This window comes from Aquarana catesbeiana, linkage group LG05 (genome assembly GCF_042186555.1).
Source record: "Aquarana catesbeiana isolate 2022-GZ linkage group LG05, ASM4218655v1, whole genome shotgun sequence".
Classification (NCBI taxonomy): Eukaryota; Metazoa; Chordata; class Amphibia; order Anura; family Ranidae; genus Aquarana; species Aquarana catesbeiana.
Window position 1 is genome coordinate 243,659,405 of NC_133328.1, and position 14,354 is coordinate 243,673,758.

Genomic DNA, 14,354 nt, shown 5'->3' on the forward strand with positions numbered 1-14,354 from the left:
TGGGGACAAGGTAAGTAGCGCCGCACCAGGATCCTGCAATGTAATCCCGAGTGTGGCTCGGGGTTACCGCTAACGGGACTGAAATTTAACCCCGAGCCACACTCGGGAAAACCGTCAGGGAGGCTACAAATGCATGTCAAATGAAGCAAAATACATGACAATTCATCTGGTGGAAATAAGCCATAAGGATGTATTCACACCACTTGCAGCACTGTAGTACTAAATGCATGTGCCCTGCAAAACGTTACAACACACAGTGCTTTATGTGGTGCATGGTTGTTCACAACAAGGAAAATGCATCCTGCACTATAGTTTAATCTGTCAAGGTGCATTGCATTTTTGAATGGGCTGCCTAACACAATGTGCCACAAAGTGCCTCAATGCACAAAGGCGTGAGTATTGCAGGCACTGCCTTGTACTCTGAATTGTATGAGAGATTGCTTGCAATGGACAGCAGCTTCCTTATAAATCTGAGAGGGTTCGCACTTTCACCTAGCAGTATGGTTGCCAACTCATCCCTTTAAACCCGAACACATATTAATTACACAGGTTCTGTGGCTGATTAAGGTGGTAATTAAACTCACTTGGAGCCTTATCTGCATTTAATTAGCCTCCGAACCTGTGTAATTCAAAGGTGTTCAGTTTTAAAGGGATGAGGTGGCAACTCTACCTAGCAGCAAAAAGGGTTGCTGGTTCAAATCCTGACCACGCCACCATCTGCCTGGAGTTTGCATGTTCTCCCTGTGCCTGCTTGGGTTTCCTCCCACACTCTAAAGACATGCTGGTAGCTTAATTGGATCCTGTCTAAATTGGCCCTAATATATGTATGAATGTGTGTTAGGGACTTTAAGTTGTACGCTCATTGAGGGTAGGGACTGATGTGAATGTGCAATGTGTATGTAAAGTGCTGCATAAATTGACGGTGCTATATAAAACCTGAAATAAATAAATTTAAACTTTTACAGTCAAGGATGTTCCCATGTATCCAAGCTATAGTTTACTTTGGAGTCACTGAAATTCCACTAGGTGTAAAGTTAGGGTCAAACAGTCACAAGGCAGCACAGGTAAGGTTAGAAACAAGCAAGGATTCATGCTAACAATTAAATCAGGCAATATCCCACTACTTTAAAAAACGTGAAAACGCATGATATAGTAGAGCTAACATTTTTCTACCTAACTTCAGTTATAATGCAGCTTGTGGACACACATTTTTTACTGGACCTTCCCTTAACTGAGATACAATACCACTTTGACATTAGAGATCCCTCAGTACCATTGACTTTTACAGTGACTGACAGCTTCTAGTTTCTCTAGAAGGATCTACATGAAAGAGAACTTAAAAAACTTCATGGAGATAACTGTGGTAGCAATATGCCCAGAGCTATAACACCAAACCATAGTGCTGATCTTTTTTCTCATTAGGAATAAACACATGCTTGATTGTTATTTCTTTGAAAACAGCAAGCAGTGTTCACCAATCAATTTATTTGCCTAATCTGAAACTTTTAGAATAAATCACCTGGTTAAATGAATGTCTTGCTCCTCCAATTAAACATTTAAATGCTTAAAACAAACATTTGCCATACCATTATAGTATACAAAAAGCAGGAAAGATATTGAAACAGCATTATATCGCACTGAAAACTGCTTTCTTCATTTTATATCTTAAATGTGTTAAAGTATCAATTTGAAAAATATACAGAAACATACATGACTGTAGTTTGCAATTAATTTGCATCGTCATATTACATGATTTTTATGATGGTGCATGCGAGACATGTTAAAGATTTTATGCAACAGCTATATAACCCGACTGCATTAATTTGTTTTAGTTTCAGTCATTTATGTCATTAAGTTTAAACTAATAAAATGACCCATAACAATATTAAAAAATCCCATAGATTTTAGAATTGAAGTAACTCACCCAGTCATTGTAGTCAGATCTGTGAACCATACTGTGGAACCAACACGTTCACAGAATAGGTCAACTAAAAGATTTAGCACATTCCTGAGATGATTATGAGGACAAAAAACAGAAAACAACCAATTAAATATGTTTATTGCATCAGGGCTTACTTACAAAACTTACGGTACATGCTGATTTTGTAAGGGAGATTTTTGGATTTGCTTTGAACTTTTAAATTTTGTTTATTTGCATTAAAGATGTGCTGGGCAGTACAAAAAATAATCAACTTTGTAAACTTTTAAATTTAGTTTTACCTATTATATAAACTGCTTAAATTCCAACTGTATTAGTACAGTAACAAACAATGGGGTCTATTTATCAATGTTTTCAATCAAGAGGCTCACAACTTTTACCCAAGATTCATATATTTTCACAAAGCATTCAAAGAGAAAAATGGGTAAATATTGCACAAAAGTTGTATAAATGTTGAGTAAAAATAAAAAAATTACAAACCAAACCATTTACCACACCTAAAGGTTTTAGAACATTTAAAAATTAAGGTGGAAACTAATATATAGTGCCAACTTGGTTATGGTCTCTTGTCATTTTATCTGCCTTTGTCTGTTTGTTTAAAATGATTATGCTGAGTATTGTAAATGTCTGTCTGACTCCCGCTTGTGACACAGTAGTTAAAGCATATTGTTTGGGTATATTGACTGTGGAATATGCATGTTGTGAATACAGCAAATAGATTCAAATTTTAATTAATCATGTCCCTTTAAGGCCCTCTAACTGGCCACACATGTAATTTGGTGCCACGCAAAGTGCACTACATGTTGCTTTACTACTTTTCTCCAGGGCCCAAGGTAAAGGGGTGTAAGTGCCTGCACCTATTCTCTGACAAGAAAAGCTCTTATATTTGATGGCTTGGTTGACTGGTTTTCCTTTGTGTAGGAGTACAGTATTAGAGGCAGAAACATGATTTGATGTTTTCTATTATTTTAATGCTGTAGTATTAATGATGAGCTTTTCCATTTAACTAGGAGGTAAAAAAAAACCCTTAACAATATGAAGTGAATTTTTCCAGGTGATTGACCATTTCAGAGGACGCATTGCTTACCTCATACTCCTTATCTTATGTAGTCATGAGTTTTAATGGTTTACAGCTCTGGCCAGTTTCCAGTTGTTTTGTAAGAATGGAAATGTTTTTTATCTAGCTTTGCTTGCTAAAACCCTGAGGCAGCATCCGGGAAAACCTAAGTATTTACCATCTCATTTGATAGTGCTTCGACTTTACAACTGGAACACCATTAACTGAAGAGAAGGAGTAAGAGGTTAACCCTCTTTTAGCTCCAACACCATTTGACCCTGAGCTTACACAGGGTTTTAAGTCCTAGCTTGGAAAGGGAAATGGAGCAGATTAAAGCACAGGGAAGTTGATTATCAGAGGGTGCCGGGTTTTCCTTGCAATGGAACCTGTCATTTTGCACAGAGAGGGTAAAGTGACAACGTCTCTTTACTCTGTTTGTAAAAATTACCAACAGTTTATTGTTTAGTTAACTTCTTTAGTCAGGTCTGGACAATGGAGAGAAAAGGCCAGTTTAATGAGGTTAGTGAATAAAGCTTTTTTTTAAGAATGTTACTTGTAAATGATATTTGGAACTTGCCTTTTTATCAATATGTGAATAGCTTACCAGCCATGTTTCACGAAGTGTTAAGCCTCATACACATGATCGGATTGTTCACCAACAAAACTGTGGAATTTTGTCCGAAGGGCATTGGCCCAAACTTGTCTTGCATATACACGGGCACACAAATGTTGGCCAACAATTACGAATGTAGTGACGTACTAGATGTACTACGAGCCGATAAAAAGGAAGTTCACTACTCATGCGCCACCCTTTGGGCTCCTTCTGTTAATCTCGTGTTAGTAGAAGTTTGGTGAGTGTTGATTCGCGCGTTTCAGCCTCGTGCTTGTCAATTTGTTTCTGTTTTTCAGGTCGTGCTTGTCAGTTCATTTCTGTTTTTCAGGTTGTGCTTGTCAGTTTGTTTCTGTTTTTCAGTGCATGCTTGTCAGGTCGTTTCTGATTTTCAGTGCTTTCTTTTCAGTTCGTTTCTGTTTTTCAGTGCGTGCTTGTCAGGTCGTTTCTGATTTTCAGGTCGTGCTTGTCGGGTCCTTTCTGATCGTCAGTTCGTTTCTGAACGGCCGTTTGTCTACTAGTCATGTGGCGTACTCGTCGGAGAGATTGTGCTATTATTGGGCTTGGAGTTATTGCTTTGACCCAAGTCCAGTCTAGGACAGGGGAAGGAGGAGTTTTTGGACCAAGAATTGGTTGCTTAATCATGACCAATTCTGTCAAATGCCTTTGTTTCAGGAGCTCCAGGATAATAATCCTGATGATTTCAGGAATTATCCCCGCATGATGGACCCCTGCTTTCACTGTTTATTGGCTTTGCTTACCCCCTATATTAGTAAACAGGACACATGCATGCGGCAAGCCATTACTCCCGAGCAAAGGCTCATCGCCACCTTGCGGTACTTGGCGACGGGGAGAAGTCTCCAGGATCTGAAGTTCACAACTGGGATCTCCACTCAGGCTCTGGGAATCATTATTCCAGAGACCTGTTCTGCCATCATCCAAGTCCTGCAGAAGGACTATATTCTGGTAAGTATTAGCCTTTAACATCACATTCTATGTATTTAATGTTTGCTAATGTATTGTATTCATTTCTTCATTCCATAATACCATTATTGTAATATACTTTGGATGTCCTCTTTGTCCTCATGCATGCTGAGGACCTTTTTTGTCCTTCTTGCATATTTGCCTTCACTAACCTCCCCAGCATGCTATCCTGGGCCCATACACACCTAGCCTAGTAACTTAACAATGTATTTTGTCATCTTCATTTTTGTGCTTACCCTAAACGCCCCCTAAAATGTGAACAAATGTTATTGTTGTCCTCAAATTCAGGCAGAGTGCAAGAGGCCAATTTTTTTGGGGCCCAAACTTATTTGGAACCCCCCCGCCCAATGCTAAGTCAACCGATACCAATACTCCATCTGCTGACTTTGCAAAACCCATACACACTATACCTCTTTTGTGGTCATATTTCTTGATGAATTCACCAAAGCATGTAGTGCAAGGGCCTACCTGAATATCTTCAAATGGTACTTTTGAAAGTTTTTGTCTCCTATTATCTTGATAGGTAATTTCTGAATGTAAAAATGTGCTTCAATTTGGACAGTGTGTATCCATATTTTTGGATTATGACACTTCTTACCTGTCAACTGGGCTGCCAATAGTGTAAGTAAGGAGAAGCTGGCCAAAGTATCACACATTATTTAGGCATTCAGCTCTCATAGAAGTGGAGAGGGTTACCTGTCCAAAACATCTACCCACCCCCCCACCATAACATTTTTAGAATGGGCTACCAGAGGGGGTGAGGAATCTAATAAGTTGACCTTATACTTTTTGTCTTTAAATACTCATTTTAAAAAATGTTATACTTATGTTGGCCAAGAATGTTTGTGTCAAATTTGCTTGCAATGTTATGTGCAAAAGTAGTAATTTTTTTTATCGTTTGACTCCACAGTTTCCTTCCAACCCACAGGAATGGCAGGATGTTGCTTCTCAATTCCACCATCAGTGGGATTTTCCCAACTGTGGTGGGGCAATTGATGGGAAGCATGTGCGTATTGTCCCACCACCCAACTTGGGCTCTTATTATAATTATAAGGGCTTTTGCATTATAGTGATGCTAGCGGTGGTGTCTGCAAATTATGAGTTCCTGTACCTTGATGTTGGGAAGAACGGCTGCAACTTGGACGGAAGAGTGATTGCACAGACCGAATTCTACCATCAGCTACAGAATGGCACCTTAAATTTGCCACCTCCTGAGGAAAATGTTGAGGGCCTCAATATTTGTTGCAGATGAGGCCTTTTGCTCTGGGGGAACACCTTATGAGGCCCTTTCCCATAAGGAACCTCACCCCAGAGCAGAGGATATACAACTATAGGCTGTCTCGTGCCTGAAGGGTTGTGGAGAACGCTTTTGGAATACTGTCAAGTCAGTTCCTAATTTTTCTAACAGAAATTAACCTGGCCGAATACAAGCTAAACCATGTAGTATTGCAGTGGTGTGGTGCTGCTGCATCATGCACAATTACTTATGCAGAAATGCAAGCAGCTACCTTGCCTCACTTCCAAGTGAGGTTGACTTTTCTGTATCTGGCCCAGCTGATCCTGCTGTGATGACAGCTCTGGAAAGTGGCTGTGCTGGGTTGCCCTCCCAAACTGCCCGAGATGTCTGGCAACAGTATATGGAATACTTTGTGGGTAGAGGGACAGTGGCTTTGCAGCAAAATGTTGCTGATCCTGAATACATTTTTGATTTGATACTAAACTCCTATTTCATTTGAATGACTGCTTGTGTTTCTTATCTGTCTCCTAGGTTCTCAAATGGCCTTAATTTTGGCCAGTTTCTACAATAGTGCAAATGTAACTTATTTGCAGCATGAGGTGACAATCTCTTCTTCAGCTAACTATTATGTTGTGCTGTGGCTCTTCTACACACACACAATGTTATTGTTGTTAATGTATGTAATGCATTAATGATAAAAAATCAGCCTTTTCAACTCCTTTAATTTCTTTGAGGCCCTAAAATTGCCTGAGTTTGCCACATTTTAGAGCACATTGTCACTGTAACTACACTTAACAAATACACTGGTATTGAGCATTGAAATAAGAAGCCACACATTGTTTAGTATAAAACATTTTACTCCAAGCACATTCACATGTGTGTTTTTAAAAGGTTTTTGAACAAACCAACATGTATGTTTGACATTACTTTGTGTTTTTTGGAGCTAAACAGGCATGTTTAAAAACATAACATACACATCCCCAAATCGGGAACTTAAAAAGTTCGACTTTGCTAAAGTGAAGGCCATATGAGACATTAGTATCCCAAAACTGTGTTGTTGTTGCCTTCCTCAGATGGGGTGATCTCACCCCTCTAAAAGCCAAAATTTGAAGCCACATACACGTAGAGGCATAACTGTTAAGTGTCCCTTATGATCCCCTGCCTAAAATGTGTGTAGGTACAAACAGGTTATTTCCTAAAGCCCCAAAAAACACAGTGTGTGGACATGTGCTATCTGCCATCACGGGATATCAATGTATGCGTTTTGGAGGTACAACCCCTTCCTCAAAACTAAAGTAGGTGAGAGGAAGAGATTGCACCCCTGAAACATGTCCATTGCATTGCACTTGCCTTTTGGAAATAACCCCCAGTGTGTCAACATGTGCTAGCTCCCATCATGGGGATCAATGGACGTGTTTCGGGGGTGCAACCCCTTCCTCTCCCCTACTTTAGTTTTGAGGAAGGGGTTGCACCCCCAAAAGGCATACATTGATATCCCATGATGGCAGATAGCACATGTAGGGAAAGACACACATTTTAGGCATGGGATCATGAGGCAATTCCGAATTGTGTGTCCCCAATTTGTGTACAGCTTCAATTTTTGACTTTGCGATTCTTAAAAATACATAAAGAAACATTAAAACATTACTTAGGGCAGTGTTTCACAACTCTCCTTCTCCAGGTGCATTTCTAGGTCATGTTTTCTATATTTTTTGTTTTTGGCACAGGTGATGATGTCATTTTTAGCCTGCGGAAAATAAAGAAAACAGGACCTGGTGGTGCACCTAGAGAAGTGGAGTGGCTAAACACTGACCTCAGACACTATAAAGCCTAGGTTCACATTGTAGCGATTTGTCATGTGATTTGATAGCTAAAATCGCATGACAAGTTGCAGCCTATTTGAGGCAATGGCACTGTTCCAATCGGTGCAACACTGATTTAGCGACGCCACAACAATTTGCAAAAGTAGTTCCTGTACTACTTTTTGCAATTTCAGTTGGGACTTCAATAGACATCTGCGCATGAAGACACACAAATGTCTATCAAGGTGCACCTGAAATTGCACTGACCTTGCTAATTCGAAATCGCTCTACTTCAAGTGCGATTTCAAAGTAGCATCAATGTGAACCAGAGTTTAAAAGTAATAAAACCATGGGAAAACTTAAAACTGCAAACAGGAGCCAACAAGTGGAAGAAAACTTCAGGCCAGATGAACTTAAAATTTGGCAAGCATGTCGACATAATCACGTATTCTTCTCTATAAAATAGTGGCAGCCTCCCTTATTTTCTTGAGCTCAATCAAAGCCTGCATCATATTTGCATTCATATGGCCAATTGTGCATCTTGGAAGTTTGTGTCCTTATAAGAAGAGGAAAAAGCATTAAGGGAACAATGGACAAGTGGCTGAGGCCCTACATAGTGAATTATGGTCAAGTTACTAGTCAAATTGGGGAAATACTTACCTACCCAGTCTATTGTTGCTTGCAACCTTCTTGCCCTTCAGACACCTACACTACTAGGAATGTACAAACTGCAAATACTCTGTAATCTTGGCCCTGGTGCCTGGGTCTGCAAAACTCGGGTACATAGCAACACTGCCAGCTCCTTCAATCTCTTCCTTCTCCATGCTAATGTTAAGGCACTACATACTTTGATAAATATTTGACATGTATACACATTTGAAGACAGATTCCAAAAATACTTACTTGCGCAAACAAGAGGCTCACAAATATTTTCTTCCACTTCTGAGTCTCTTTGGCTCTCTGTTTGACTTGCGTCAGTGGATGTTAAATGCACAATAGGAAGGTCTGTGTTGGGTCCAGGTGTCATATCCCACACCTCCAAACTAACATCCTGGTTCAGCTGAACGCACTCACTTTCCTCTAAAAAGAAATAATACAACATTCATTAATCCCCCCCAAGTCCCATATGTTTCTAGCATCCATTTTGCTGCATTAGTTGACAATGTTTGCTCATGACTAGTGGACTACACCATGCTGCACTGTGTTTTTTTTCTCCTTAAAAATGCATCGAAAAGGGAAAGTGATGTCATTTTACAGTGGGGAAACAATGGACAAGTGCCAACTTTTAAAAATTCATGCAGTTGCCCCCCACCCCTCTTGTCTATGGGATAGGGCATATATGAGGCTCATTCTAGCAGGCGTGACTCTGTGTGACTGTGATCCTCTCCTCTATCCATGTCTACCCTGGCAAGGCTGCATTAATGGGCACTGATGAGCCAGGCATCAACCAGAAAGTGTTCTTTACCCCTTAAGTTCCGCCCTAAGCCCAGGGCCTTTGGCCCACCTAGAATCACCCCTGTCAATGGCTAAATGACTGTTTGAAGTTGTCACTTACGATTTTGGGGGGAAGATGGCCTTGAAGTCTCCCCTATTGGGGCCCGGGTGATGGTAGCCTCTCTTTGTCCCCTCTGGTGACTTGTCTGTAGCCTTCTTTTTTTGTGCTTCCCTGTTGAAAGAATATTAAAAAAATATTTTTTACACAAAAAATGGCAAAAAATAACACATTTAAATGTTCATTTTTGCTTTATATTTAACTTCATGTTAAAAAAACTAATTCAGACAAAGATTAGAGAAAACATTATCTAGAATTTTAAAAACCTACTTGGAGAAAGCACATATACAGAAAGCTAATTTACACATATACATATTGTTTATTACTTACTTTTTTGATGATGTGATGGATCGACTCCATCTCCTCTTGCTCGCGGTGCTTTAAATCTGACCATCGCTTTCGGATTTGGTCCTTCCTTCGTTTGACCAAAAATTCGACCTCCAAAATGGTGAGGACCTGAAAATGAAGTCTTTTCGGCTGTTGGGCCTTTCATAGTTGTGCAGCTTAGAATCGTAGTCATGCTTCTCAAGGATACGCACCATCTCAGCCTTACTCATGGGAGTGGCTTTGTGCCTCCTATAAGATACACCACCACGGGGATGCCTGGAATCCTCGGAATCCACCATGCTGTCACACTCCCAAATGTTCCGCCGTGTGTGTCGCATGCAGAAGAGATATGATCACGCCCCAGCGTCATGATGCACTGAGAGCGGAGTTTCATGCATGTGCAGTGTATATGAAGCCATAACGCTTGGTCGTTGTAACGGCCGTAGGAATGATCTGGGAGTGGAGGACGAACGATCGACATCGCCAAAAGGAAAGAAAAAACAAAGGTACAAATGTAAATTGGGGCATCAGTGGTTAGTGGTCTATACTGCTTATAGATTGAGGCCTAGATTGGGACCAGTTTATTTATGAGTTTAGCCTGACATTAGGGTTTGTCTTGTCTTGTGTCTTGCAGGCACAATGGTGGATAAATTCACAGCGCCAGATTTTTTGCAAGATTTTATCCAGCAGTACTGGGAGCTGCCGTGTCTATGGCAAGTCAAAAGTAGGGATTACTCCAATAAAATCAAGAAGAAGGCAGCGATGGAGAAACTTTTGGAATTGATGAAGCCTCTGTATCCCACGGCAGACATCAATTATTTGAAGGCCAAAATTGGTAGCCTGCTTAGTACATATAATAGGGAGCGCAAGAAGGTCATGGAATCCCAAAGATCAGGAGCAGCAGCAGATGACATATATGTCCCCAGGCTGTGGTACTACTACAGCCTGCATTTTTTTGTCAGACCAAACAGAACCATGCCCATCACTCTCAGCGCTTCCTTCCACATCGGCTGAGGCCACAGCTCCTGAGGTCAACCCTGGTCCTTCTACACAGGAAAAAGATGTGGAGGAGCCCAGCTTGACCCAGGTATAGCATTGTTGAACATATTTGTAGACAAAAATTGAATGATGTTAACTAGACATTATTGATCCCAAATTTCTGTCCTAACAAAGTGGTTTACATAGCAATAGACAGTAGTGGCCAAAAATTATTGGAAAAAGAATGAAAAATGCTGGGGTCAGAATGATAGTCTTTTCTGTTTGTTAACATTCAATTTGCAACAGTCATGAGCTCAAAATTGTGTGTGATTGATAACCAGAAACCGAAAAATATGTCCCATTTTCATACACAGGAAAGTCTTAGTAAAGAGGAGCCTGTGCCCAGCAGCCAGGCTGAGTCCCAGATTCCTCTCCTACGCCCTCCTACTAAAAGGGCCAGGAAGACCAGAAACCTTGATGATGCTGCAGCTGCCTTCCTCAGGCATGCAACAAGTGCCATTAGCACAGCACCAGATGCACAGGAGGCATTTGGCTGCATGACCGCAAATAAGCTGAAGTATATGGAGGAGGACCAACGCAGTATGTGCGAGGAGCTGATCCTACAGCTCCTCAACAAGGGGAGGAGGGGCCAAATTACCCACAAAACCCACATCTGCGATTTAGAGGACAATCCTCCACCACCTCCACAGACCCCGCAGCCACCCCACCCACCACAGCAGCATGGCGGACCATGGCAAATGCAGCCCCAATTCCCCCAACAAGCCCGCTGGGCTGTGGATTTTCACCCCTACAATTTGTAATTTTCTTTTTGTTTATTTTGAAAATTATGATTTGAGTTGTTCTACTTTTTTTTGTGCAGAGAATGCATTTTTTATTTTAGTTTATTTGTGTGGAATGAAGTGTTAAGAGCAATGGCCTGGGTTTGGTCTGGTCTGGCAAAAAACGCAGGCTGTTGTAAGACCATAGCCTGGGGACATATATGTCATCTGCTGCTGCTCCTGATCTCTCGGAGTCCAGGACCGTATTGTGCTCCCTATTAAATGGACTCCTCAGGTTACCAATTTTGCACTTCACATAATTGATGTCTGCTCTGGGGTACAAACGCTTCACCAATACCAACTGTTTCTCCACCGCTGCCTTCCTCTTGATTTTTATATGACCTTGTGCTCCCTATTAAATAAAAAAGATTTAGTTTGAAAAATACTTGGCTGTGTGTTTTACTTAAAAAAGGACAGTTTGTGAGTAGGCAGGTACATTTCAAAAACACAATGTCAAATTAACAAGGGACAGAAACATAGTTGTATCTTTGAGCTTAAAAACTAGGAGATAATAATGGTGTTGTGGTAACTTGACCCAAAATAAAAAAATAAAACCAATGTTATTCTGGATATCACTAGAAAAAAGCCTTTTGAGATACGTCTGGAAGAACTCTGTCAACATCAGCAGCAAAGCAGCTTCATTATTACCCCATTATAAAGAACAAGAGAATGTGCGCTGCATTGAGAGATTTCATAATTTGCCGCGTCACGAATGTGATATCTCCATTACGAACGCTAGTTTTACAAGACCCACTGCTTCTGGCTCGTCCTTGCTTCTGAGCATGCGTGTTTGTACTTTGGACTTTTGTCCGACTGACTTGTGTACACACGCTCGGAAAATCCGACAACACACATTTGCGGAAAATTTGAAAACCTTCTAGCCAACATTTGTCCACGGAAAATCCAGCAACAATTGTCCGATGGAGCATACACACGGTCTGATTTTCCGCCAACAGCCTGTCATCGAACATTTCCCGTCGGAAAGTCCGATCGTATGTACGAGGCTTTAGGGTATTTCCCATGGCCTTTAAATATATCCAATGTAATTAACTCCACAACTAATGGACTTAAAAGTTCGCTCCAATAATCAATCTATGATCACACCTGACAAGATATACACTTCTTTGTCCTTATTCCCCCAATGTTTGCTCTGCTGCCTGCTTGGTGCCACAGGGCCTGCTCCTCCCAAGTTTGCATGCTGCTATTTATATCTGCAGTTAAAAGGTAGTTGCCTGTTGTTGGAAAAAGAACACAAATATCTGTGCATTTCTTTTTTTGGGGTTTAAGTTAGTTGGTCATTGAGCTGATGCATAAGGTGTTTGCCAAACTGATAGGCAGCCCAGCAGTTAGTTGCCAATGTAGCTGAACTGAATACACTATTGTTCAAGTACCCCACAGGGAAAGGGAGGTAGAGGTATTTTTTTAAGTGCTGCACTGTAAAAAATAAACGTCAGTTTCAAATTTGCAGCCCAGAAAATAACACAGGCTTATGTTTGTATAATAACCATGACATTGTATAACAGATGTAGTATACCAGACTACCTGACCCAATTGTTACTCCACCAACCCGTATCTTTAATCACCCCATTAACATGAGACCACGCCAATCTTTGGAGTAAAACATGGCCGGTTGCAGCCTCCTTTATTAACCAATAATATTTTAACTTTTAACATAACCGTAAAAAACATCTGTCATAAAGCATATCCCTTGCCTAGCGTTGGTCTTTGCCGGACACCTCCACCTATTATCAGATTCCACTGCAGTACCTTTAAATATGTTAATAGGCCTCTCGCCGACATGCTAGCTCTGAGACAACCCACTGAGACAACCCACTGACTGCAGCGCACCCATTAATTACTTCCAGTTAAACCCCTGTTAACTGTAATACCACCATCAGGACCCATACCACCAGTGGGTCCCGGACTCATCCTTCTGAGGTGTCTTCCTTCTCCCGCAAAGACCAACACCCGCCTTAGCACCCAACGGGGAAAACCTTACCCTTGGGTGCCCCTCCATACCCTCAACGCTCTCTGGATGCCATCCTGCAGCCCAAGAGCCCACATATCTATCCCCACATCATTCAGGTGTACCCCATCCCCTCTCAGGTACCTCCATGTATCCACCTCCAATTCCCAATGCCTAATAGCCAAACCCCCATTCCTAACAACAAATTGTCTGATTTCCCCGATTAACTTTCCGAGCCTTATTAAGTCTGTCAACTGACCTAGCTAGCCGCCAATTAGTCCGAGCAATCATGTCTGACTAAACAATCACCATATCAGGGAAGGCCATGCGGAACCGCAAGAGATCAAATCTGATGCCTCTCGATATATCCAGCATTGACCTTACCCCTAAATCATTGCCACCTACATGCAAAACGAATACGTCCGGGGGCCTGTCCTAGCGCGCAAATTTGTGCAAATCTGGAACAACTCTATTCCATAGCATTTCTGGTACCCCCAACCACCTTATACATGCTTCCCTTCTGGAAATGCCCAACTGCCTCCCTTCCGGCCTAACATCACCCCGTTTTTGCCCCCAAAACACAAACGAATGGCCCATTATCCAGACCAATCTCTGCCTTCCATCTGAAAGAGAAGAAAACAAACTCCAAATTACCACAAACTCATCATCACACTATTACAAATCCCCAATGTCCCCCCCCTCAAGGCTCAATCTACCAACAGGTGGGGTCTGATATAAATCTGGAACTTCTGCGATTCCCACCTGCTGTTGCGTTTGAATTCCTTCTCATCCAATCCCAATGCTATTAAACCTTTCCAGAACACCCCAATGAATTGGAATAGTGACAAGGGGGACCCATCGGAGTGTATAAGAAAAGACCCTACTACCCCCGGGCGTATAGCCAAAATTTTCTTCACTGCCTCCACCGGACACAACAGGGACCCAGGCAAAGAAAAAATTAGCACCTTCTTACCCTTACCCCCTTGATCCGTCTTGGATCGCCGAACGATGAGGGACACCTCATCCTTGGTGCAGCATACCTCCTGATCCAACATGCCCCCAT

At 41.5% G+C, this 14,354-nt stretch overlaps 1 protein-coding gene across 1 annotated transcript in view; it reads right to left on the reverse strand.

The window, feature by feature from the left end:
- The window catches only part of SLC6A19 (solute carrier family 6 member 19), a 296,856-nt gene extending 294,888 nt beyond the window's left edge, over positions 1-1,968 (reverse strand). Inside the window, exon 1 of the mRNA XM_073630654.1 lies at positions 1,925-1,968. The gene's annotated coding sequence lies outside the window, so the exon portion shown is untranslated. The remainder of the gene's footprint in view (positions 1-1,924) is intronic.
- Positions 1,969-14,354: the final 12,386 nt, after the last annotated feature.